The sequence below is a fragment of the Amphiprion ocellaris genome, chromosome 1, assembly GCF_022539595.1.
Source record: "Amphiprion ocellaris isolate individual 3 ecotype Okinawa chromosome 1, ASM2253959v1, whole genome shotgun sequence".
Lineage (NCBI taxonomy): Eukaryota > Metazoa > Chordata > Actinopteri > Pomacentridae > Amphiprion > Amphiprion ocellaris.
Window position 1 is genome coordinate 19,266,955 of NC_072766.1, and position 25,357 is coordinate 19,292,311.

Genomic DNA, 25,357 nt, shown 5'->3' on the forward strand with positions numbered 1-25,357 from the left:
TGACAAAAAAAAGAAAATTATGTGATTAATACAAGTCATAGAAGTGACACCTAAGACCATCATCTGACGAACAGGATCTGTTGTTTTACCTTCGTTCAGAGAGATACCTGAATTTCTTTTGCTACAGTTTGCCAGCAGCAGGTTTTTAAAGGCTGGTTCATGTCAGACATTCTTGTGGCCCAGTGGTTTAAGGTGTAATTGCAGCCTCCCTGCTTCAGTTCTACCTGGGTGCCCATGTTGCACATCTTCTCCTTTTACTCTCCCTCTACATATCCTGCCTTTATTCACTGTCAGCCATCACATATAAGCAAAATATTACCACAAAGGGTTTTCAAGCAATTCTGGTCCATTAAGCTTAATTAAACTGACTTTACATTCCTGATGTAAACACATTAAGCAACACATCAGGAACATTAATTCCAGATTAATTAACCCAAGTAATTGTTGTTTTAGGAAACATTGTGCCCAGTAACAGCTGCTAAGTTGAATGTGTCTTACAGACCTTTTTCACTGCAGACAGTTTGACTTGTCGCAGGAAATCCTCAGATGTAACTGATAACACTGAAAAGAGCTGCATTCCATTAAGTGGAGCTAAGGTTGTCGCATTGTGCACGCTGTTTGAATAGAACCAACTATTTGTCAGTGTAACACCTGTGCCGTTTGTAAAATGACAAATTAAAATGTCGGCTGTAATAGGAGCTTATTAATTCAGCTGCTCATTTTGTAGTTTCATGACTGAAGGTTGAACTCCTGCTTCCATTTTTGGTAACAGAATCACAGCAAATGTTTCCCATAATTACATAAACAAGTAAAGCAACATGGCAGCAAACATAACTGTAATATGTAATAAAGCAAGTGGAACATTTGATAGTGTGCACGTACTGCCGTATTGACTGAGCATCCAGTGCAGCTTTGCCTGCCATTCACATGTCAGCGGTCCTAATTACTGCTTCATTTCCAGAGCCTGGGAACCCTGCCACCATGTTGACTTTAGATGTGGCCCCTTCCCAACAGGGCATGGTTTTGTTTTTGTAAGACTCGGAAGATACAGCTTCACTGGAACTGACTGCAAGCTGCTCAGAATGGGCAAGAAATTACCATTCTTTTAAAGTAATGTAAACAGCTACAGGGTGCTGTTTCATCTTTCAGCACAGTTCTTAACCTTTTTATAAGTGCTACTCCCTTTTGAGGATGAAAGGTGAAGACAATAGTCTGCAATGTAAAGTGGGATTAGACAACTATTTTGCTTCAACTTATCATTTTCAAGGAAAATGTTGACTGGTTTTGAGTAATGACACCAAGAATTAGACCCCCAAATACAAATGTTCAGATAACTCAAGTTATTTGTGTCTATAAGTTGAGCTGAGCCACTCAGATGGCTGGATACTACTGAGGAAAAAACATAAACTATCTTCTACCCTGGGACAAGCTCTGTGCTTGGCTTTAAGGAACACCAGCAATGATAAGCCACCTTCACAGTGATAACTTGATGCAAATGGAAGAGGTCTTTTCTCAACCATTTCACTCAGTCCTCGATATACACCTTGTCTGATTTCTCAACCTCATCCAGTGGCATCTCCACAAAAGTGTACTTTAGAGCCACATTGGTTGCAATGCCAATCTTCCAGCTCATTTGGCATTTCTGTCAATTTTGTCACCGCAAGAGCATATTTAATTCACTTTTTTCCGAGCAGATGTTGCACCACCAGATTCAGAGTAATAAGTGAAGACAGACACACACACACAGTAATTGCTGAGTTGATTGTGAATATGACTTGGCTTATGTTAAGTATTCAGATCCTGTCCATTTTCATCCAAATTTTTTGAACATTTTTGATATTTGCAATGGACATCGACAACCAATGACAACACTTGTGTCGGAATATAAAGAGAGACTCATCTTCCATTTCCCTCTTTCTATATTTCTACTTGCCTCTCTTTCTACAGTTGTATCCAAACTCTGAACTTGCTCTTCGTTTTTTGACCTCTTACTTGAAAATCACCCTGCCTCTAAACAGTAGGCTTAGGGGGTAAACGAGCACTTCATTATTGATTAGTTAGTTAGCATTGTCTAGCACATTGTCATAAGGTGAATGCATTTTCCCGACTAAGACTGAAAAACTTTTCAAGTCAGAAGAAACATGCTATACATGAGGCCTGACAGACTCAAACTTGATTTGTCCTTTTGTACTAAATACGTATGGTGTAGTGCAGTGTGTACTGAACAGTATAGATATGCCATATAACTGTATGTTCGCCTCCCCAGAAATAAATAGAGTACAAACCATACATCAGAGCAACACAGACCACAGCATATGTCATTGGTTTGTTAGCCCACTGTCAATATGTTGCCATGTTTACATGGCATGCTGATTTGCCCACAGAAAATGCATCTGTGAGGCAAAATGTAATGCACTTTCATTGTATGTGGCTTGCCCCTAATGCAAGATGCAGTATTCTGCAAATGTGTACAGCCACATGTTATTTTCTCGTTTTTATAGTTCTACCAACCTGTGTATAGACTGAATCGGTTCTGATGTCTTCTGTCTCTTCTGCGTTGCAGTATTTTTAGTAAAAGTAACATGTATTAGCTACAGCTCCAACACGGTTGGTTATTATAAGCTGTCATTGCTTGAAGTACATGAAGAAATGCAACAGAGTGACACAGGAACCCCACCACAAGCTTGTGTTTTGGCAGTGTAACTGAAATACAGACACACAATCACACATCTCTAAATGCTTATATTAGTGTAGACCAGTTGCATAGGTCATGGAGGTTAAGTTTTTGAACAGCTTGTAGGAGTGTCATTATGCAAGTATAAATACACGTGTTCGTTTAAAAAATGAATGTTTTAGTTTGCTTTTATTTCAGATTATTTCATTTTAACACGATTGGCAAAACCTCCCTCATTGAGAAATCCCACAGTGTCCTGACTAAGTACTTAATAACCACTGAATCAAAGTATTTGAAACATGAAACGATTTCTTGGAGACTCTGCCAATTACTTAATAGTCATGAACGTTTGATCAAATATTCTCACATCATAATAGTTGCACATTGATTGCATCATTTTCCTCCTAATCTCATGTGGATTGTATGGCTGTGCTAACAAATGCATCATATGTTAATGTCACTTTCATTCTCTCACAGCTGCTCCTACAATAACCAGCAACTACTGGACGAAGCATCCACGTCATGAGCAACATGTGGCCCGAATGATTCACATCCACTCACATGTGTGCACAGGAACATTAACCTTTGTCACATTTCATTTGTTGACTTAAGAGGATCTCTAATGGCTTGTGACAAATAAAAAGGTCAAACCTCTTAAAGCAGGATACAGAAGAAGAAGTGGAGAGTGTGTGCTTAATGCCATACTCTGTGTAAAAACACTGCTGAAATTCTTGTTGTGCTATTGCTTCACTTTGAACAGGAACTGGGCTTAATTGAGCTGATCTGAAAAATCTGCACCATTAGCTCCAAACACGCAAACATTTGATAGCGACTATTACAGCAAACCTTTCTAACATTCCTACCTCACCGCCCAATAAATATCTTAGTATGAGGCATTTATATAAAATGAGCTACAGTTCTGACAGTACATCTCACAGAGGAGCGATAGAGCGACCCACTCAGCATTTCTATATGAAAGATGAGTGTACTATGACATAAAAGAAGCTTTTTTTTATCCTTTGGCCAGTTACTGATCATAGCCTTAACTTGAAACAGCAGCAAGAATCATTAGGTTGAAAGTGGGTGTGTGAAAATATCTGCTATCTCATAAAATAATATTGGCAAGAGAAGCAGAAGGCAGCACTTCTGAAAGTCGGCACCAGTGATTGTGCCAGAAATGCTGTAGATGGAGAACAATCATCAATCATTCCCACTCAGTAGAACCTTCTCTGTTTGTTTCCCCACTGAGATTTCCTCCTGTACTTTGAGGCGTGATAAGTGCATTAGTGTTGCATTAACCCATGTCACTGCTAAATCACTGGGGCTGTTATCTTTCAAACAAAGCCCTGCTTCCTCCTCTATAGTATCACACATAATGAACTTGTCTTTGGTCAAAAGCCTCTCAAGGACTGGACACATAAAGCTGCAAATGTTCCTCACAGAGTTGGTTAACTTTGATGCATAGATTAGTGTCACTGACCAACAACAGCTAGCTGTCTTGGTAATGCTGACCTTAGAGGTGAATCATAGCCAAAACTTCCAAAACAGAGGAAGTTTTTGTGGCTTATTAGTCTTGTTACACCACTCATTTTTATTTAATCTGAGCTTAAATACAAATTGCTCCACAGCAGAGCAATGACGTGTAGAGTTATGGAACTTGAGTTCTTGGTAAAAAAAAATATGTCTTTTGGATAAACTGCGAACTTAATGTCCCCAAAGTAGTTATTTTTGGATTGAATGTAATTATTGAGATGATCATCAGCGGTGATAGAAGAAATGCAGAATGGGGCATTGGTACAGTCTTTGAGTTTCATGGTCTTTTCTTTTAATTTATTTAAACTATGCCACTTTGACAGGCCTGCTCTACTTGACTCACGTTAAACAGCCCAAATCACAACACTGCAGCAGCAAATTCCCCTGCCTTCATTTAGTTGATTTATTCTCACGTTAGATATAGAAATATTTGGTTATTTTGTTAACCCTCAGAACCCCAAGCAGATTCTGAGTTTCTTTGCTCGGGTCACATTTACTCATTGTGGGATCCTTTTTCGCAGCAATATAAAGTTCTTCACCTCGAAGTAGAGAGAACTCAGAAATGTCTTTTGTGCATTATTAAAACGTTACAAAGCCATACATTATTTAAAAGCAACACACACACACACACACACACACACACACACACACACACACACACACACACACACACAAAAACACAGAATTTCTGAGATTACTCATTTTTGCAAAAGTGAAAAAAATGCTGAAATCCACAACTCCAACATTTTTCCAGACTCCCACATGTGTTACCAGTCATGTGGGAAAACACTGTGATTGAGCTCAGTTCAACTGAATAGTCCAGTTTTAGTTTTAGTCACATTACTAAATGTAAACGGAAAATTTAAATCTGATATATCTGATAAATGTTGCAACTTTAGGGATATTTTTTAAAAGATAGCTTGACTTTCAAACACACCTATGTTATTTGGAGTTCAGAGGGTTAAAGTAACACTAAGTCAGCTAAATGAAGACCACAGGATCAGCAGCTGCAGAACTGTGATCTGAACTGTTCAACATGTGAGCCAAGATGTGGAGCTGTGGGAAGGTGACAGTTTAGAGTAAGTTAAAAAACAGGGCATGGCACTCACAGAGCAGAATTTTCCCTCCTAAAAAGCTTTTTATTGAACAAAGTGGTGTGAAATTCTGAATAAAACACCAGTGGAAAGTAAACTGAGAAAACTGGGAGTTACTCACACAAGGCCACCGAGCAAGTTAGCGGTTAGTTTGCCAGCTCCAGGAGTTCACCAGTTAGTCCTGCCAGTAGTCACTATTGTCACAGACCTGATCTAACCTCACATATGTTTTGCAGATTTGTGGTTTGACTATCGCTTTAGAGAAGTTGGATATAACTGCATCCTGGAAGAGAGTGCAACATACAAATGTGCTATAAGTCACAGAGAGCCTTCAGGGCTAAACACTGACATAACTTATGAAAATTAATGAAGAGAGCTGGGAGAAGAGACTTCCTTATCTTTGTGTTTCTGCCACCTGCACCCTTCCTATCTCGTTTTCTGCCTGTCTTGTGCCAGATTGGTACAGACAGAGCAGAGGTGTGAGGATGACCCTGAGCTGTCATTGTTTTCCTACTAACGCTCTTCTTTCCCTCCTTCTTTCTCCTTCTCTGCTCCTCTTTAAGGATGGCAGACTGCACAAACACAGGTGATTGCTGTTGCTATAAGATTAAAAAAAAGTGTTTTTTTTCTCCCTTCCATTTATGTCAAGGCCATCAGAAAGTGTTTGAAATCACTCACCTGAAATGTCAGTGACTTCCTAACAGGGTGTCCATCAGTGCTTTTCAAACTGACATGGGAGCCATTAGCCAGCTCTGAGTGTGTGTGTGTCGGTGGTGGGAAGGGACAGGAATGAGATTTTTATTTTTGTGTATGTAACAGAGGAACAAAAAAATAGGAAAGAAGAATCCGCATCTGGTATGCATCTGTGCATGAAAGCTGTGAGCATACTTATTTATAGTTACGAGACGGTTTGGGGACATGATCTATTAAATGTGGATCACACCGTTGTGATTATCTTCCCATCTTGATCATGGCTGTTGTTTATGTTGTGCTCAGATGTACACACACACACACACACACACACACACACACACACACACACACACACACACACAAGTGCAGACACCATGACGACACTGCACTGCATGCAGCATGGACACAATCTTTAATCATCCCGTGGTCTGCTGCAGAGGGAGAATATACAGTGATGCAGACACAAACACAAACACAAGGACACACACACACACACACACACACACACACAGTCTCTCTCGTGCACACCTTCCCCCACCCGTAGCCCACCCCCTGCAAACCTACCGTTCCCTAGTCCATGATGTAATGCTATCAGACCCCTCCTCTGCTGTCTCCCCCTCCCTCCGCCTCACACACACTCCTCTCCCTCTCCTTCTCCTCATTCTATTGGTGGCTCCCGCCTGCATCTGCTGGATCAGCTCTGACTCCCTGAACACACACATACACACACACACACACACACATTCATACACACACTCGCACACATGCCCACACACACTCACACACACACACACACGCACACTCCCATGCTCCCATCTCACACACACACACTCTTACACATACACTACCGGGGGGATTCCTCCACCACTGCAGCCTCTGCTCGCTCCACCTGGCTCCTGTCTTCCGCCGTGGGGGGAAAAAGCACGGTGAGTCCCTCCTTTCTCTCATGACAGCAGGCTATTGGGCTTCACAATAAGACAAAAGGGAAGAAAGGACGTTTCTTTTAGCCCGCAGAGAGTGACGGACAAACACCGGCAGGCACTGCAGCCCGGGAGGAGAGGCTCAGCTGAGTTTGTGCTTGGAGTAATGAAGTGGTGTGGGGTTGCTCAGTTACTACAGATACCGGTCATCTTGGCGCTGGGTGCCATGGCAATAGATTGTACTCAGTCGGGGTCTTGGCTCATTGTGTGTCTGTGTCCTAGTACGATGCTGGAAGCAGTGCTGAGGTGCACGTGTGTGTGTGTGTGTGCGTGTGTGTGTGAGATTTCAGTGAAACGAGAAATGGGTTTGTATGCATATGTGCACGTGCAGCCTGAATTAGGAAGCCTAAATCTGCTCCAGGGTGTTGTGAGCTGTCTGATTTCCTCTTTGAGAAATGTCAGTCACCTTGCTTTGAGGGGGGGAAAAGATGTTGGGTGCTGAATCACTTGAATGTAAAACCAAAGCTGCATTAAGTTCCTGCGATGGTTTAGTTTGTTCTGACTCCTGCCGACTGGACAGAAAGGATATACTGACTACAATAAAGCCCTGACAGTCTCATTATGTTCGTATGGATTGTTCCCCCTGTGTCACTGACAAAACAGGGTGTGTGCATGTGGTGTGAACTTGTGCGCCTGTGACATTTGGACACTTGCAATGCTCTGACTGTCTTCTCCTTCCCCATTATGTGCACTGGGCTCTTTCACTGTGAGACTCAATGACATTGAGTCTAATAGGAAAAAGTAATTCTATTATTGCCACGGCTTTTGACTGCTAAATGACACATTAATGATAATGGAATCGGGTGAAATGAAATCACTGGTGCATTTTTCTTCCTTAGGCAAGGTGGACCAGTTCGTATTTTGTCTAGCATTGCGCAGCAACCTCACCTTTTGTATCCAGTGTGCTTAAATGTTAATATTTTATATGGCTGGTCTACTTCACATGTGGACACTCTCATAAGTAATTCATCCAGATGTTTTTTTTTTTCCCATTTCTATAGCTGGAAAAGAAAAAGTCAGACATGATTCGTTTGTTATCCATTTCAACTTTTTCATCCTGATTTGTTGATTAGTACATTGGTAGAATCCATAATTCAAACAAATATCTAGTAAATCTGGGTGGAAATGTTATCCATCAAATGCCACCAGCTCAGTGGCTGCAAACCAAACAATATATTTTCCAAGCTTGATAATCCACATGCCGTTCTTCAATTAACCACCAAACAAATTAGCTTTGCTATGCCTTTCAACTCTCTCATTATTTATTAGGATTGCAGCTACAACCACATATAAATGAAGAAACCGAGATATTCAGTCAGCTGGCCTTATTCGGATTCAGTCCCTCATGGAACAGTGGGTGCAAATATGTTGGTGGATTTTTTAATCGATGATTAGCACATGAAACGGCTCTTCCTCCAGGCTGTTTAACTCTGACACAGTCTCTGTAGGCATACATGGCAAGTAATTAGATGGTGGTCCAACAAAAAACTAATAAACCAACAGGCAATCAGGAAGTGTAGTGTATAATCACTTCCTATTGGGTGCTGAAGCATTATTTTGGTGCTTAAAAGGTTAGTGTGGGGTCATACTGAGAGGCTTTATTGATTTCTTACTGTTTGAATTCCATCGCAGCCGACAAATGGACACTGTGTCTCCCTACTGCCCCAAAGACCTTTAAAAGTGACACCAGGAGCAAATATCGCAGTCATATGCTGCACTTTGCGAACTTGGCAGAGAGTCAACGTGTTAATGCGTTCCCTGAAGCAGTTCTTCAGTTATTAGATCTTTCTCAAATTGGATGGATTTTCCTGCTTCACCTGTTCTGACACAAACTCTGACTTTTGGCGGTTTCTTAAAGTGAAGCTGCGGTTGCAAAACTTTGTTGTTACGATTTCGTGCTGCCTGAACTGGTTAATTCTGTATCTGCCCTCACTGACTGCACTGACGTCAAAGCAGCTGAGTGAAGTACATATGAATAACTCAAGGTAAAATATTGAAAGGCCAGGGATGATTGTGATTACAGCAAAGAAAAGGACTCAGATACTTCTCACCTCAGGTCTGTTTCATTGAACGCTCTGTGTGTGTACATATCACACAGGCTTTCTCCTGAACTGTTGTTTTCCGCTCCTTTTATCAGATTGTTTGATAGCTTTTTCCATCTGCTCTAAACAGGGACACCACAAGTATTTCTAAGAATAAAACATGTGATGATGTGGGGCCTACTTATGGAAAAAACAAGCCCATGGCAGCTGCTCTGGTTCTTCCATCCTAAACTGAAAACACTCTTGTTCCATAATAACACTCAAGCACTCTTTCACTCAAACGTCATGCATACATTATCACTAAAACAGTTTCAATAAAATAAAAAAAACCTCTAAGTCCAAATGTATTTAGTCTAACTTGTCTACCTGCACTGATAAAAGTAGAGGGCCGAGCCTTAAAACACAAGCATACACTACAGCGGTTTAGCTGAGACTAAACACAGAAGGTTGTGAGCAAAGCAAAATATGGGGGAAGATCTTTGTTTAACAGCTGAAAATCCACTTTGTCTGTGCTCTCACTTTCAACTGTATCAGCTAAAACTCCTAAATACTTGCTTGGATTGCTGATATCTTTGCTGTCCAAGCAGTTGACTGAAACTGAATTCTGCTTTTAATATTTTTTCTTAACTTTTCACAAACCTGCATGCTGTTTCATTAAAAGCAAAGCTGCTCCAAGTTAGGATTTCCTGCCCTTTAATTTCAGGGAGATCACAAAAATCCTAATGGATAAACTTGCCTTTAGAAATAAAAAATACATAGGCACGTTCATCATTTTTAAAGGTATTCCCTTTTAACGCTCTACCTTATTTAATGTCATGATTAATGAAGTTATTTGCGCTGAAAAATTCATTTAAAAAACCCAAAACTCATTAATTCCTTCTCTGTGCCTGGAGGCTTTCTTCCACAGCCCTCCCCCTTCACGCTGTGCAGCTGTGCAGGACCTTCACCTATGCCCTCGTACTGCGGCACCTCGCAGCCTCCCAGCTTCAAAACCAAGAAGAAAGGACCAGACAAAGAAAATCTATGCACTGAGCAAACACACACACACACACACACACACACACACACACACACACACACACACTGACGTCTTGATTTGAACTAGACTGGCCGTCACTGACATCACTTCCCTTGGTCTCTCAGGGGAAAATCAAATCACATTAATGTGCATTAATCTTACAACATCCCACAGTATTCATATTAACACTACATGTCAGCCCTTCCCCCAAAGCTGTCGGACAGCTGATAATGCTTTTATTCATTATAGAAGATAAAGAGGTGTCCAAACAGTTCAGCTGGCTCCAGTATGTTCTTCTGGCGTCAATAGTTCGAGTCCATTTCACAATCTTTGCCTCATGTCTGACTTTCTTTATCTCATTTCCTGTTTCTCTTCTGTTGTTTGTGTGTGCAATTTTACTGCAACTTTTCTGTTTACTGACCCATAAAGCAAATACATATAAAGTTAATCCATAGATAGGCTGCTTCTTCTGCTTTGGCAGTTTTCCTTTTGTGAAGCTTCATCAAGCACCTTGAAGAACACTCGAAAGAATAAAAATTTGGTTGCAACATGAAATCTTACACACTGCAGAGCCTTGAAAGTAAAACCAGGACTGTTCATTGGTAGTCTCAGTCATCCAGGCTTCAGCTCTGACTGTTATCTGTGATGAGCGGAATTGACTGTGATTAGCTGGTAAACCTCAAAGCTTTAATTATCTGGGGAGCCAAAAACCTTCAGAAAGTCACTCCGAGATGATTGAACATAGCAGGATGGAAAGTAAGAGCCAATTAAAGCTGATGACATGATTTGCATCTTCTGTTTAATTATCGTCACCATAAACACAAGCGCAGTTCTGACATTTATGAGTCTGAGAGAGAGAGAGAGAGAGGGAGTGAGATGGGTGTGAGGTTGAAAGGATGGATAGAAAAATAGCAGGGGAAGCCACCACCTCTGTCATCTTTGATATGGACATGAGCTGCCATCTGTGGTAACTGAGATTTTTTCTCTGTAAATTTTGTTGATCACATTGGCTGTTGCTGTCTCAACCTACAGGGTCATGAGTGCGTTGTCTGATTTCTTAATGGGTCAGTTCAACAAAAATAGCCAAAAAAAGATAAGCATACTCTGTCACTTCCACTGATATCTAGCCAAGTGGATAGTTCTGGTTTAATATGGCCAGATTTTGGTACATTTGTCACTGAGCTTTCTGCCTTGATCCAAGTACAGCTACGATGAACTGAATCTTGTTTGTGATACTCACAGCTTTGAAAAATGTCAAAGCATCGTGCTTTTCCATAAAATCCACAGATCACAGCTTCTCTGTTGACAATTTTTATGTGGACTGTTGAAAACTGAAGCCTGTGGACTTTCCAGTCCACAGGGGTCATTGTTACTGCTTATTTTAGTCATTCTAGTGGCTCTACAGGGATGGCAGTGTTGGACTGTCAGTCAGCCAGACCAACACTTTGGTCCAGATCGAAATATGTCTGCTACTATTAAATGGATTGGCACAAAATTTGGTGGACAATTTCATGTTCCCCTCAGGAGGAATTGAATAACTGACTTTTCATCTCATGCCATCATTGGGTCACAATTTCAGTTTGTCCAGAGCTTGAGTTTATGAACAAATACCAACAAATACAATGACATTCGAATAAGCTTCAGCTGGACTTTCACTGTTACAAATGTATATTAATAATATTTTTTTACAGTATTTACTAAATATTAAACATTGTGCTTTACTTTTTCAGAACATACTACATTTGGTATATGTTAGTCCAGCTGCAACTTTGAAATGTTGTTGCAAAGCAAACTACGGTAGAAATAAACAAATGTTTCTCCAATATATTTTCTGAAACTGCTTTAACACCATGTAAAAGTTATTTTAGCTTTTTTGTTTTTGATTGTGAGCTGCTCTTCCATTGCCTTTGTGAATTGTGACTAAAAACCAGCCATATTTATTCTGCTTTCAGTTTATTTTTTTCATTTCTAGTGCTGACACAACCTATAAAAGCCTGCCTGGAATGAGTATGCAGTGTGGACTCAGGGCACGCACTTACCAGCATGTTAGCATGCTAATATGCTAAGCTAAGATTATAAAACTTAGAGCTGCCTAACATGAACACAGCATTGTCAGTGTGAACATGTTAGGAAGCTAACGTTTAGCTCAGAGCACTGCTGTGAAACGGCAGAATAGTGTCACTTAAATTTATCTGGGTCTAAAGTTCACTGTCAAAGCCAGGTCACCATAAGACAAGAAAAAGCAGTTGCATTTCCTTTTAGCTGTTTTGATATATAATTTAGATTTTTGAGTGAGTTTAGTCAATTTAACTATGCAGACGCATAAACTCTTGTACTTTGAGGCTCATGAAGTATGTACAAAAAAATATGTGTTGATAGTTTCTCATCTACCTAAGTGTCACTGACAAAAAATGTTTTTCTTATCTGGACTCAGAAACATCCCATATATGAGGAAATCATAGGGTCACAGTCATCAGTACTTTCCATTTAAGTTAAAGGTATCAGAACCACATGCCATTACTATATCTGATATATGACCAACTTGTCAAAACAACCCATCCTGAGATCATTTATAGAGGAAGCAAATTGGAAAATTTCAGCCTCCACTGGAGTGCAGCCTCAGTTGAATAGTCATGAATCATCAGTGTGAAGAGAGAAGGTGTCCTGAAGAGAGAGAGGGTGAGTGAGATGTGGCGACATTTTTGGGGCTGTCGGAGTGCGACAAGGTGACGAAGCGGAGACGAGTCTCAGAGCTGTTGGCCATGCAGGAAACACCTGCAGTGGACTGCTTTGACTGAACGTGGCAGCCTGCAGGGCCGAGCACACCCTGTACCCTGAGTTTGACCTTGTTGCTTGTGAACAACTCATACCTTCATCTGCCTTAACAGAAGCCGCTCAACATTTTTTTTTTTTGTTTTTGTATAATAGCCTGTTCTTCAGAGTAGGGCTAATGGCAAAACATCAGCTACACCAATAGGTGATGAAGAAGATTACATGTTAAACCCAGTCAAGCAGCTGCCATCACTATGAGATTGGGCTTAGCACAGATTGTATAAAAAACATGGATGTACCTTTGGGTGTGAAAAGTGAAGCCAATGCAGAAGTGACAGAAACTGAAAGTGTTCCTAATGGCCTGCATTGGTAAGTGTGTTGGTGGCAAAAACAGGTCACAGTGCACAGAAGTCTATGAGTACATGACTCTACTTCTCCCTTGATTTGTTACCTCAGTAGATATTTTTATGTCAAGTTTTGATATTAATTGCTGTTTTCAGTTCTCCTTCAATACAGCATCATGTTCATTTTATGGTAAATTATGGTTTCATTTACAGCACAATGAATGAAAAAGAAGGATAAGTCGCTGGGGTATTATGTCCTTGAGTTCTCAGTCAGATCCATTCCTTGCTCACCACGTCTAGTTTCAGAACACAAAGATATTGATGGTCAAATTCTAAATTTGAGTCTTCAAACAGTAGTCCACTAACCAGTAGGTGGTGTCACAGCGGCTACGTAATGTTTTTATGTACAGTCTGTGGTACTTACACAGCAGTGCTTCAAAATAAATGCAAACATCTGTATGCTAATATGCTAACAAGCTAATGGTCAGGATTAACAATGTTTACCATGTTCACCAACTTAGCACACTATCATTAAAACGTGCTAAAATTTGTACAGCTGATAGAAATATGTTTGCAAATTTTTAGTCTGGACTTGCATCATGAACCAAATCATTGGACAATTTCTGATATGTTGTCAGCCATTAGGTTTTATACTCAACACCATAAATGTTTGTGCAAATACAAGCAGCAAATTTCATACTTATTGAGTATAAACTGTATATAAAATACATGACTTGACATTGACAACCATTTTGAAGTCTCGTGTTTGGAATTTGACCGTTACCATTTTGGTCTTTTGAAGCTGGATGTGACAAGTGAAGGCAGGATTTTGCTGAAAACTCAAGGACACAACTCATGATGATATGGTAGCAAGTTGTGGGGCGACATAACATACCCTCCTTTATAGTCTGTTTTGTTCTAAATGAAACCATAAGGGACTTTAAAATAGCAACTAAGACTACAAGCTTATTAGGAAAATGTTTACTGAGGTAATATTAGTGAGGAATGGTGCCATTTTCTCTTTGACTTCTATATAATCTGCCTTCCTTTTGCAATCCTTGGGGTTCTGCTGGCCCTTAGAAAGAATGCAGGTTTCAGGGACTCTTATGTTGGTTTTATTTTTAAGACCTGAAGTCTACATTTGTGTGGTTGAGACAAAACTGCTGGACCAACTGCCTGCTGAATCGCTAGCATGGCTGAAAAACATTGTTGTAGTTATCTTTTAAAGTAAAACAATGCATTTTTATTGCCTGAAAAAATGATTATAAATAATCATATCACATTATACATTATCACAGATCAACAACAGTTGATCTCACTGGCATAAGCTTTGCTTAGTGGTGAACTGCTGCTGCTGCTTAAGGCTTTTGTTGGGTGAGTAAATCCACAAAACATTTAGGCAGATCTCCAAATCTGATGTCTGTCATATACTTAACCCCAATAAAAGCTCCACGGGTGGCCATGACCTTAATAAGAATGGCTGCTGTGTGCTTCCCCCTTACAGGTTCACGTGCGGCGACAAAGGGATATTATTTGAGTGCAGCAGCAGATTAAGGGTGATGTGGTCAACAAATGAGCTTTTGTCAAAGTCAGAAAATTCTCCACCGTGTAATATGCTCCAGATAAACTCCAACGTGCTCATTATAGGAGGCTTTAAAACGTGTCAAAGTTCTCCACCTACAGCTGCACACCGACTCAGGTAGCATCTTCTGTTTGCAAGTACTGATATGTGAGGATTTCTCAGTACTTTCATTTATTCTCCTTTTGTCGGTATGAGGTAGAGACCAATTTTCACGCATATTTTTAATCTTTTTATTCTTGGAGAACTCATTTACAGTTTTGTTCAGTATGTGTTCTTGACATAAATTACTGTGGAGTGAACAGCAAAGTAAGAAGAAGAATTCTGCCCATTTCTATAAGAATCCGTCCTGCTGAGTAGTCTATCCACCCCCTGTTGTTTCAAGCCTGACTTTTGCATAAGTTGGATGATTTTAATCTCCTCAGAAGTAATCCTTGTTTGAATTTGAGGGATTACGAAGGGCTCAGCAGATAAAGAAGAGCAACTGATTTGAGTGTCTATCAGAAAACACATAATCGAGGGAGATGCGTACAGTCAAAGCACAGGAAAGACAGTTGCAAAAATCCAGAATGAAATGCGGCCTCTGTCATAAGTTTAACCCCCAGATTGTTCCAGTGGTTGTGGTGGTGAGAGTCAGGGAGAAGGGCTACATTGGCCTTTGCCTTATCTGAGGTACAGTCATGCAAAACCAGTCAGATAGTGTCAACGTTTTCAGAATAAAGCGTCAGGACTCTGTCAGACTGACGAGCAGGATGCAGCCTCAAGCATCCTGTGCCTGCTTGCCTACTGTCATCACATTTCTTTGTGCTAACAGTCAAAACATCTGACAAATTCTCACATTGTCACGGCAAGCAACTTGCCAGAGACTAATTATTATTAATGTTATCTTCTCCCCTGCAGGTGTAAATAGTGGTTTTGTGTTAAGCATGACCTTGATGTGTGTCTCCCCTTGTTAGGAAAAGATAATAATAACTTTAATTGTATGTTCTGAGCAGAGCAGAAGGGGCAGCCTTTCTGTGTTGTTTCGAACTCTTAAAGTAAAATTAGTTGACTTGACTCAACGGCCCTTTTTGCTCTTTTTTTCAGGGCCAAAAAGAGATTACATGAATAACTGGGTTTGGTTGTGCTCAGGTCTTTGCTTTTGTACATAATCCCCTGTAATTCTCTTTGTGGTGGACGCTCTCACTTGTCATTCATTGTTTGATGGCTGCAGCATAACTCTGAGAAGCGAGAGAAAAGAAACACCGACAGCCAAGAAAACCGAGCAGGAAACATTCCCTCTGTTTCTGTCAGAATCTAGAAGGTGATGCAATACATTTGATACATACTTGACAATCTTTTTCAGAGATAAACTACTCAAAACGCACACAATTTCTATACATTTCTAACCCTTGTGTTGTGATTATCTTTTCTGCATTTTTAGAAGGGGCTGACCCATTATCAGATCCAATATTTTTCTTTTCCAGTAGTCGGTATCAGTATTTTTCTGTAACTGATTCCTGAAAAAGTAAAATACATCAGGAGCAATAACTTATTGTGACTGATGGATAAAGATTGAGAAGTTATTTTTTTGATGAATCCATATATTAATAATACAATGTAAATAATAAAAATGTTAGGCACAAATTAACAGAGGGATTTTAAACAGTTTTGTGTTGTAGTTTGTGTTACTCTAAATTTTGACACCAAGATTTTCATTTTTAATGTATATCAGTTCCAAATGTCAATTTTGTGCTTGATTACAAATATTCAGTATTGGCTCGCAAAAGAATGCTATTTTTTAGCTACCTTAAACCTGGTTGTGCTCAGGTTTTTCCTTTTTTACACAATCCTCTAATAATTGTTTGTGGTGAATGCTCATTCATCAACTGCCGTTTTTTTTTTGTTTGTTTGGGGGTTTTTTTGTATTGCACTCTGCAGAAGTTGCACAGATGGAAGCGAAAAACTCCACAGCAATGTTGAGGCTTTTACACTCCCCTTTAGCCCTTGTAGCGCACTTAAAAATCACTAGATAAATGTAAATAATTTATTAGAAGAAAAGAAAATCACAAAAATTAAAAACAAATTGGATCCCTGCACAAAAACTTTTTCCAAGGTCCAGAAAGGAATCTTTTCTGCTTGAACATTCGCAGCATTTTGCAAGGAGTAATTCAGGCATGAGGAGTTATATGTAACCTTTGCGTGCTTTCCAAACTTTTTTTTTGGTCCTTCCTGTACTTGTAGACAACATTTGGCTGAGGGGAAATGTGACATATGAACTGATCCCTCTTCACTTTGTGGCTGGCTGCACATGTGCTGTGCAGGCTGAGGGGCTGCAGGCAGCAGCGTGTGCTGAAGGAGGAGCCAAAGTTTGGAGGCTTGAAAGCGTCCAAGCCTTTAGTTTGTAGTGGAGGAGGCTCGGCTCGGTGCGCACTGAGGATGGACTTTACCGCACGGACGCTCTAATGGACTCGACGCTCCATCTTAAAGCGGCTTTTAGTTGTTGATTCTGCTCGTTTTCCGACATTTTTTCCAGCGACTGTGAAGACTTCAGCTGAGACGGAGTTTTGTGGATGGTGAGATCTTGATGCGGCTGCTCGCTTTTCTTTGGGCTCCACGTTCAACACCTTTACAACGTATGGAGATGAGACGCAGGGAAGCTGATCTTGCTTTATTTATTTTCTAATTAGAGGGGGGGGGGCTCTTTAGCCTAAAATAAATGCAGATTTATAAATATTCTGCTGAGGCAGTTTGTTCCTAGATGATAATCTTTAAAGCGCAAATGAGTGTTTTCTAACAAATGGCTGAAGTTTGGAGTGTTTTGCCTCATTATAGTGGAGAAAAACTGTTTTGAAGTGTATTCTTACGTACAATTTGTGGTCACCTTAGAGCTGCCGTTTCCATCACAGGTGTGCTTGATGGGACTCATGAAAGACGTCATTGCTCCCAAACAAGATTATGATTTTTAGATCTGAATGGAAACGAATTTAACAGCAGCTTTAGCAGTTATTTTGTGTTCTGTTGAAGAGGAAAAAAAAGCAACAAGCTGTACCTAGGTGGGGGAGACAGCCTGATGGACTTATCCCTCTGTTTTCTGTCTGTCCATGTGGGTAAACAGCTGCTATCTGCATCTAGCCCAAAGAAACAACAGACCAGGAATAGGCCTGATGATCTGGCTCTGGCTTCATTTTCACCAGATTTCAAAGAAACAACTGAAAATGTGCTGCTGCCAAGCCCTAAATAATCATACATTTCTGTTAACACCATGGAGAGCCTTTTTGGAATTGAGGCTTGCTTAATGACACCTTGCTTGTTTCCTTTTTTTTTTTTTTTTTTTTTTCAAATAGTTGTCTCCTCTTATCTCTGCTGGCATGTTGTACAATGTGTTGTCATACCTCCCATATCACCCCACATTTATGTGAGCCAAACACAGCCCGACCATCCATAAAACATCCCATTTTCTGTGTATTTGTCTTCACCGAGGATTGCTTAGAAATTCTGTGTTTTATCCTGAGCTGCTGGACCAAATCTGGTGGTTATGGATATGGTTATGGTTATGATGCATGTGAGAGCAGAGGGCTTTGAATGTTTAGATACGCTTTGTTGGAATCACACTGCCGCTGTGTGATACTGTATCAATAACACCGATAGTCTTACTGTAAACTAAACTGACGAAACCTTTTCTCTGGAAGCATGTGCAGTAGCATCACAATGCGTGCTTCATCTCGTCCTCCCCCCTTTTTCCTCTGAAACACACACACTAATGCACACACAGACCCCCACCCACACATTCAAACACTCAAAACAAACACACAGTCTCCACCCAACACTCCACCCACTGTAACAACTTCAGAGGAATGGTCAGCATGTGGAGAGGTTGTGGTGAAGAGCTAGAGGGGGAAGTGGAAACCGGTGGAGGGGAGACACTCTGCTGCCTTTAAACCCCAGACGATTTGTGATGGCCTGTATAGTGTCCAGAGGAACTGGGAATTCTCAGTGCAAACTGATGGGAACTTGCGCGTTGGGAGTCCCTGTGCAGCAGCACAATGCTGAGATGTGGGAAAGCAGTCATTTTGCTGGGCTGCAGCCAGACTGCACCCAGGGACAGGACAGACATGAAGCCAACCACGCTGCCTTTTCATCAGCTGTGCAGAGTTTGTCCTGAAAACTTCAAAAAGGGGTTTGTTGTCCGTTCCAAATAGAAAGAACAGTGTGCAAAAATCCCATGTAGTTTTTGTTTTCTCTGAGGTTCTGAAACATTTAGGAGTGGAGGGGCCTCAGTTTGAGGAATCTGCACAAATTCCTTTAGCATCAATGCTCCCTAAACTGTGAAAAGTCACACTTTGCCTCTATACACTGGCGATAAGGTTTAATGGTTCGCATTCACTAGAACTTGGCTGTAGACCTGCTTGCCGACTGTCTCTGCTGTGTCCTTGCATTGCTTTGTGTGCAGTTGCGAGGCCATTCATATTCAGTGTGACCTGCAGGTACGAGTGCAGAGAAGCTGGCCAGGCCCTGCAGGGGTTTAGATGTTGGGCTCTGAATGCAGGTGACTCTTTGAGAATATCTTGATTAGCTTGAAATTCTCTGGCAAATTAAATTTTCTCCATTTTCCTGTTGCGTGACACTTTGGCACTACTTTCACAAATGGATCTGTTTTTAATAGTGAGAACATGTGTTCCAATTGCGTTTGTCATGCCCAGTCATCAGTGTTGAGCTTCAGCCTGTAACTGCGCTTCAGTACTTATCAGCGCTCAACCGCAGAATTAAATCACTCACAATAGACATAATGTGTATTTACATGACTCTGTTTTAGGGGTAAGACAAAATATGGCTACAGCAATATATCAAATCAGTTCCTTTTGTGATACACTGGTGTCAAATACTACTATATTTCCAAACATGCAGGCACTCTAAGCAGATTCCTACATTCGGTTTGAGAGATTGACTACTTGCTTATTAGATGAATGAGAGTGAAATGCATGGAAATTAAAAAGGAGGAAAATGGTGGACAGTGCAGATAGTGATGGAAAACAAATCAGAGAACTAATTAATTAAATTTACACATCTGTTAAAATTGAATAATGGTGACACATGCACACACTGACGCCACAGTGCTGTAATAATTTGTGCTTTTTGCCACTTTTAGGCGTGTTATTTTCCTCTTCAGTTACACAGATACTTTGATGTGTCAAAGATCAATTTCTTATAATATAGCCCAAAGTCACTGTATCATGAAATAATTGTTATTGTGTGTAATGTGTCGTGATAGAGTCATGAGTTGGTCTGTGACTCCCACCCCTACTCTGTTTCCAAGACACAAATGCACCATAATCTGGTTTCTGCGCTGTTTATCCTGGAGATTCAAGATTGCAGACAGTGTTGATTAAGTGATGTAACCTTAGAGCCTCCTTAAGACATTATAATCCTGTAATATTTCAATAGCATCTCTATGGTGAGCTTATAGCTGGGAGCAGAGTTGCAGAACCAGACTGGATAACACAATGACCTATTCAGGTTTATTGTGAAGGAATGTTTCTGTCACTGTGTCTGTCTGACAAGTATTTAAGTTCATCAGAAGTGACCTCTGCTGTGACTCGCAGGAAGGCTTAACTGAGGTGTCTGTCTTTGGACTGGAAATATGTTATGTAACATGTTCTTCTCCAGAGAGACATTATTGTCTTCTCATTTTTCCCTCTCGTGTTTTAAAAGAAATGCAGAGAAAAAGATAAACTGTGACTTTGTAATGGAAAACAGACCTGCTATGTGCCTGGAATGTTGTATCCCTCAGAATCTGCTGATAACCGTATCTTGTATTTCATTTAGGGGTGTTGTGGATACAGTTGTGTTTTTATTTTACCTCAGCATTGTCTTGAGATGAAGTATTTACATGGTAAATTACCAAATAGACTCATTATTTAGCTGTGAAAACAAAGAAATTGTATCCCTGCATATGGCAGGAGGGGGAAGTTATCAGGCGTTTGCAATTAAAGAAAACGTGTGCTGAGCTGGATAAACAGAGCCTTTATTGAGGGGAACACTGCAGCTTTATTTCTTTCCAGACACAACTCTTAACGCTTCTGTTCCAACGCTTCTACAAACTGTGTCTTGCTTCCATCTGTGTTTTCAGTTTCCCCTTTGACTTGTCAGGGATCAATCCATTTTATGTGATATAAAGTTACAATCATGTATTGATTTAAGCATGTACCAGCAGAGAAAAATTATTTCTATTAAGACTTGGCCAGCACAGGGTGATGGTATTATTCTTGTTTTTTGGGGGTGCTTTTTTTGGGCTTGTTTTTTTATTTTTGTGGTATTTTTTCTATTGATCCTAAACTTGGCAGTTAAGTTAATTTTTAATGTGCATTTAGTCGCATTGCAGTGCTGTTTTCCTATGTTTTAGGCTCTTGTCTTGTTTATCTGGTGCACACTCATTCATAGGCGTGCACTGGTGTCACTATTCCAGCCAGGATTACATGATGCACAGTTGTTCTTACGCTATGTTGCAGTCCACTTGGATAACAGGTTCCATATATAAACTGTAGTTTGGTGTCTTCTTATTCCACATGGACATTAGTGTGGTGGTGTCACAACAAATTGTAGGTCATCCATAAAGATCCTTACATATGTCCTCTGATGATGAAGAGGACTCTAGAGGGCTCTTGTGTACTTGCAGAAAGTACAAAACTAGCCTTACCAGTGGTGCTAGAATATTTTACTGAACAACAGGTGGTGGTTGCCGCACAGTGGATAAGTGGTTAGCACTGTTGCCTTGCAGCTGGTTTGTGTCCAGGCCTGGGTCTGGGATCTTTCTGCATGGAGTTTGCATGTTCTCCCTGTGCATGTGTGGGTTTTCTCCGGGTTCTCCAGTTTCCTCCCACAGTCCAAAAACATGTTGAGGTTAATTGGTGATTCTAAATTGTCCTAATGTGTGAATGTGAGTGTGCTTCTTTGTCTGTATGTGTATCGCTGTGATAGACTGGTGACCTGTCCAGGGTGTCCCCTGCCTTCACCCCAAGTCAGCTGGGATAAACTCCAGCCCCCCCACAGCCCTAATGAGGATCAACCGGTGTATAGATAATGGATGGACAATTAAAGGTCCCATATGGTGAAAATCCATTTTTATTATGTTTTCTGGTTGTTCTAAACTCAAAGGTGTAAAATGAAAGCTAAGATGTAATTACATTTACTTCTGCCATTCCTCTACCACCCCTACAAAGAGATTGCGTCTTAGCTTCACAAGCGAGTAAGAATTAGACCCAGGTGCTATGTAACACCGAACCAACCAATGGTCATTCAGCTCAAACTGTGATTGACAGCCTGTTCTTCCTGAAAGGGGCAGGAACCGCAGCAGCTGAAACAGCCCGCTTCAAACAGCCCTAAAACCACAAGTTTTAGTTATGGTGAACTGAACCATCTTTGCAGTATTTTGAGCTGAAAAACTGGAAGACACACTGTAGGGGACATGTGGGATTACTTTGCTGAAAAGGAAAGCAATATAGTACCATTAAAAATATATATCTTTGCATTTTTCCAGTCCAAAAAAGGAGAGGGCTTCATAGACCATCTCGATATTACTATGAATGTTTTTTCAGCCTTGCTCCCCACTGAGTCATTTCTCTGAAGTCCCTTAATTGTAAAAAATAGGTTAATTTTATCTTCTATTGCTGTGGTCTTTGGAAATCAATTCATCATAATGTTAGCAGCCTTTCTAATAATTTCCAATTATTTCCCTTCATAACTGTTATAGATTAGACTGGAATAAATTCATTATGACACCATTCCCTATCTGTCCCACGTGTGGAGGATATCAGCTATTATCAGCAGGACCGTTGCCAGAAGAGGCCATACTGTTGACTTATTACTTCCTTTATTGGTGGCGACTGCTCGCAAAGACGAAGACAGAGTCCATACCTGACAGTAAACAAAGCAGAAGTGCTTCAGCTGTTCCTTTTGAAGTCGGCATGTTTACTGAGAGTAAACATCCAACTGCCTTGAAGAGGCAAACCTGACAAATGACTCAGACAAACTGTGTCATGTTTCCACTTGGGATGAGTAATGGGAACAGTTTTGTGGTCAAGGCTTGTGGTCATGATCATCGAAATTTGTACCTGAATGCTGAAGCGTTTTGCAGTTTGGGTCTGACAAGGTGAAGCCGGGGCCAGAAACAGAAAAGAGTCATCTGATACGCTTTTAAATCCTATTGCCCTGCTTGTCAAATCGTGTAAAGAAATGAGTCCTCACATCGGTTTAACTACAGGGATTAATCGTGCCCCTCCCCAGACTCGACGTGTAAGTCATGAGATGAATAGTCTACTATGGATAGCCAAGCCTTTGGATTTGATGGTGTAATTAGCAGATGAACTGTGATGCTAACACAGCTTGGTCCAGACCTCACAAAGGCCTCTATTGTGTGATTACATGACGCTAAATCTTCGACTCTCCTTTGTCACGCCACAAAGTTTGTTCACAGTCTTGACTGACATCATCATCAAATCTGCAGATGAATGAGATGCTGTCCTGTGTTGTGGTCATTTGGAGCTTTCATAGCAACAGTCTCCCTCATATATCTGGGCTAGATAGTCACACAGAGACCAGAATGCCATGAAAATAAATGAAATACTTTTTGTCTCACTGCTGACGTCTTTGGACAGTCATTAAATTCAGCTCTGTCAAGCTGTAGAGCCCTAAGTGAGTGGAAATTTAAATTCCTGGTTTAAATTCTCTCTGTCTTTTTTTTTGTGCTGTTCCCGCCCAAAGGCAAAATGTTGAGCTCTCATCATGAGGATTTCCTGATTGGTCAGTGCACTTCATTAGTCGAAATAGGTCATCAGGTTAAAAGTGTGGAGAGCTTTTCAGCCCAGAAGCACATAATAAACAAAAGGAGATTAGCGTAATCTATTTTCCAGTGAATTTGTAGTCTAATAGCAATTATTTTTTAGTGCATAGAAGTTATTTCTTCATAAGTGACTTTGACACCTCCAAAGGTTCCCATAGTTACTGTAACAGAGCTATGTCGAGTGGGAAATTATGCCTCCCATCACACTGCGTTCTGACTGACGCACAGCTCATTATTGACGCTTTGCAAGTTTTTCGAGAACCGATCTCCCACCGTTCCCCATCAGGCTTGAATAATTTGAGGCAAGGGCAAGGCTGTATCAGAGGGAATAAGGTGACCCTAACTCTCCTTTAAGCACTTATCTCCTCTGCCAGTTCTGCTTCACTCACTCGTTTGAAATGATAATTGCTACTTCCTGCACAGCAAAGCAGTGCAGTACACTAATGTAAAAGAGAGTTTGAATATTCCTTAGAGCCTATTCAAGCTTAGGATCACACCGAAAGTGGTGTCACATCTCGCTCTTTGCTCTTCATTTCAGCACAGTGTGGATATAGCATGTTGGAATAAATGTCACAGAAAGACAAGTCCCCTGGCTAACCTTAAAGATGCCACAGAGGGATGTGAAAATCACTCAGTTTGTCACTGCCTTTCAATGAGCGCCTTTGAGTCTGAGACATAGACTTGACAGGATCATGGAAACAGCGCACGTACTGTAGTTAAACAATTAACACAGATCTATCTGGTAGCATAGGGTCATGCCAAGCCAATTAGGGCATATTCAATGCCAAGCCTGGTAACTGATTAACATAAGAGAAGGTGGTTTGATGCAAAGAAGTGAATCAGATCGTGAATACATTTGCTTGTATATGCACTCTAACAAACACAAACATGGATTTCATGTTGTATTGCAAGATTTTGTTGCAGTTCTCTGGAAGCTCATGAGTGAAATTACAATCAGCTTGCAGGCTTTAGAGACCTTTATGGACATAAGGTGTCGGATATATATATATATATATATATCTACTAATGATAATCACGTTTCTTGTGTGTACCTGTAATGTTAATATGGTTAGTATCTGAGCATTTTTATAGGTGTGGAGGAAAGCTTTTGCCGAACACAGTCCCTCCGTGTGTTTTAATCCAGAAGCAAATGAACTAATTTTGCACATTTTCTGTTATTTGAAGAAGCAGATTCAGAGCACTGTTCCGCCTTGGCAGCACATCCCATCACTAAATGCTTTCAAGTCAGTACACTTTGTGTGGTCGGAGGCTCATTCTCCTCAGCAGAAACCTAATTTGTTTAAAATTTCCAGTATTTTCATCATTTGAAGACCATCATTATTCCATTTTTGAATACACAGGGGACGCACCGCAGCAGGATGCATTACAGCCATTCATCAACACAAAGACGATTCTGTGAATAATTAATAACACATGCTGAGAGAAGTCGTCTTCCTCATAATATCAATCTGGGATCACACATGTGAATAAATAATTGAGTATTTAATTGAGTTTCCATTCTCAGAGACTTCCATTTTAATGTCAGATGACACATCCTGTTGTGTCCAGGAAATAATGACCAGAATGGTATAAAGGGAATAGGGATGGGATACAGGGAGTATTTTAGTGTTGGTAAAATGCTTAGATCTTTGCAATTTTGTATTTGCATCCAAGTCTGTCAAGTAGCTTTTGAGATATTGATCAAAGCAAAAAAAGACAGATCGTGTAGCTTAAATCATTGGCCACTTGTTGTCATTAAGAGAAACACATTAGTGTAGAGGAAATGGAGAAGGATACATTGAATCAATGG

The 25,357-nt window shown here is 40.5% G+C and overlaps 1 protein-coding gene across 3 annotated transcripts in view; it reads left to right on the forward strand.

The window, feature by feature from the left end:
• The first annotated feature begins 6,664 nt into the window (after window positions 1–6,664).
• The window catches only part of LOC111587575 (semaphorin-4B-like), a 64,083-nt gene continuing 45,390 nt past the window's right edge, over window positions 6,665–25,357 (forward strand). The window contains exon 1 of one of the 3 annotated variants that reach the window (XM_023297587.3): window positions 6,665–6,920. The gene's annotated coding sequence lies outside the window, so the exon portion shown is untranslated. Of the gene's footprint in view, window positions 6,921–17,107; window positions 17,285–17,324; window positions 17,345–25,357 lie in introns of those variants that run through there. The other 2 variants (XM_023297586.3, XM_055010711.1) reach the window with 2 other exon arrangements.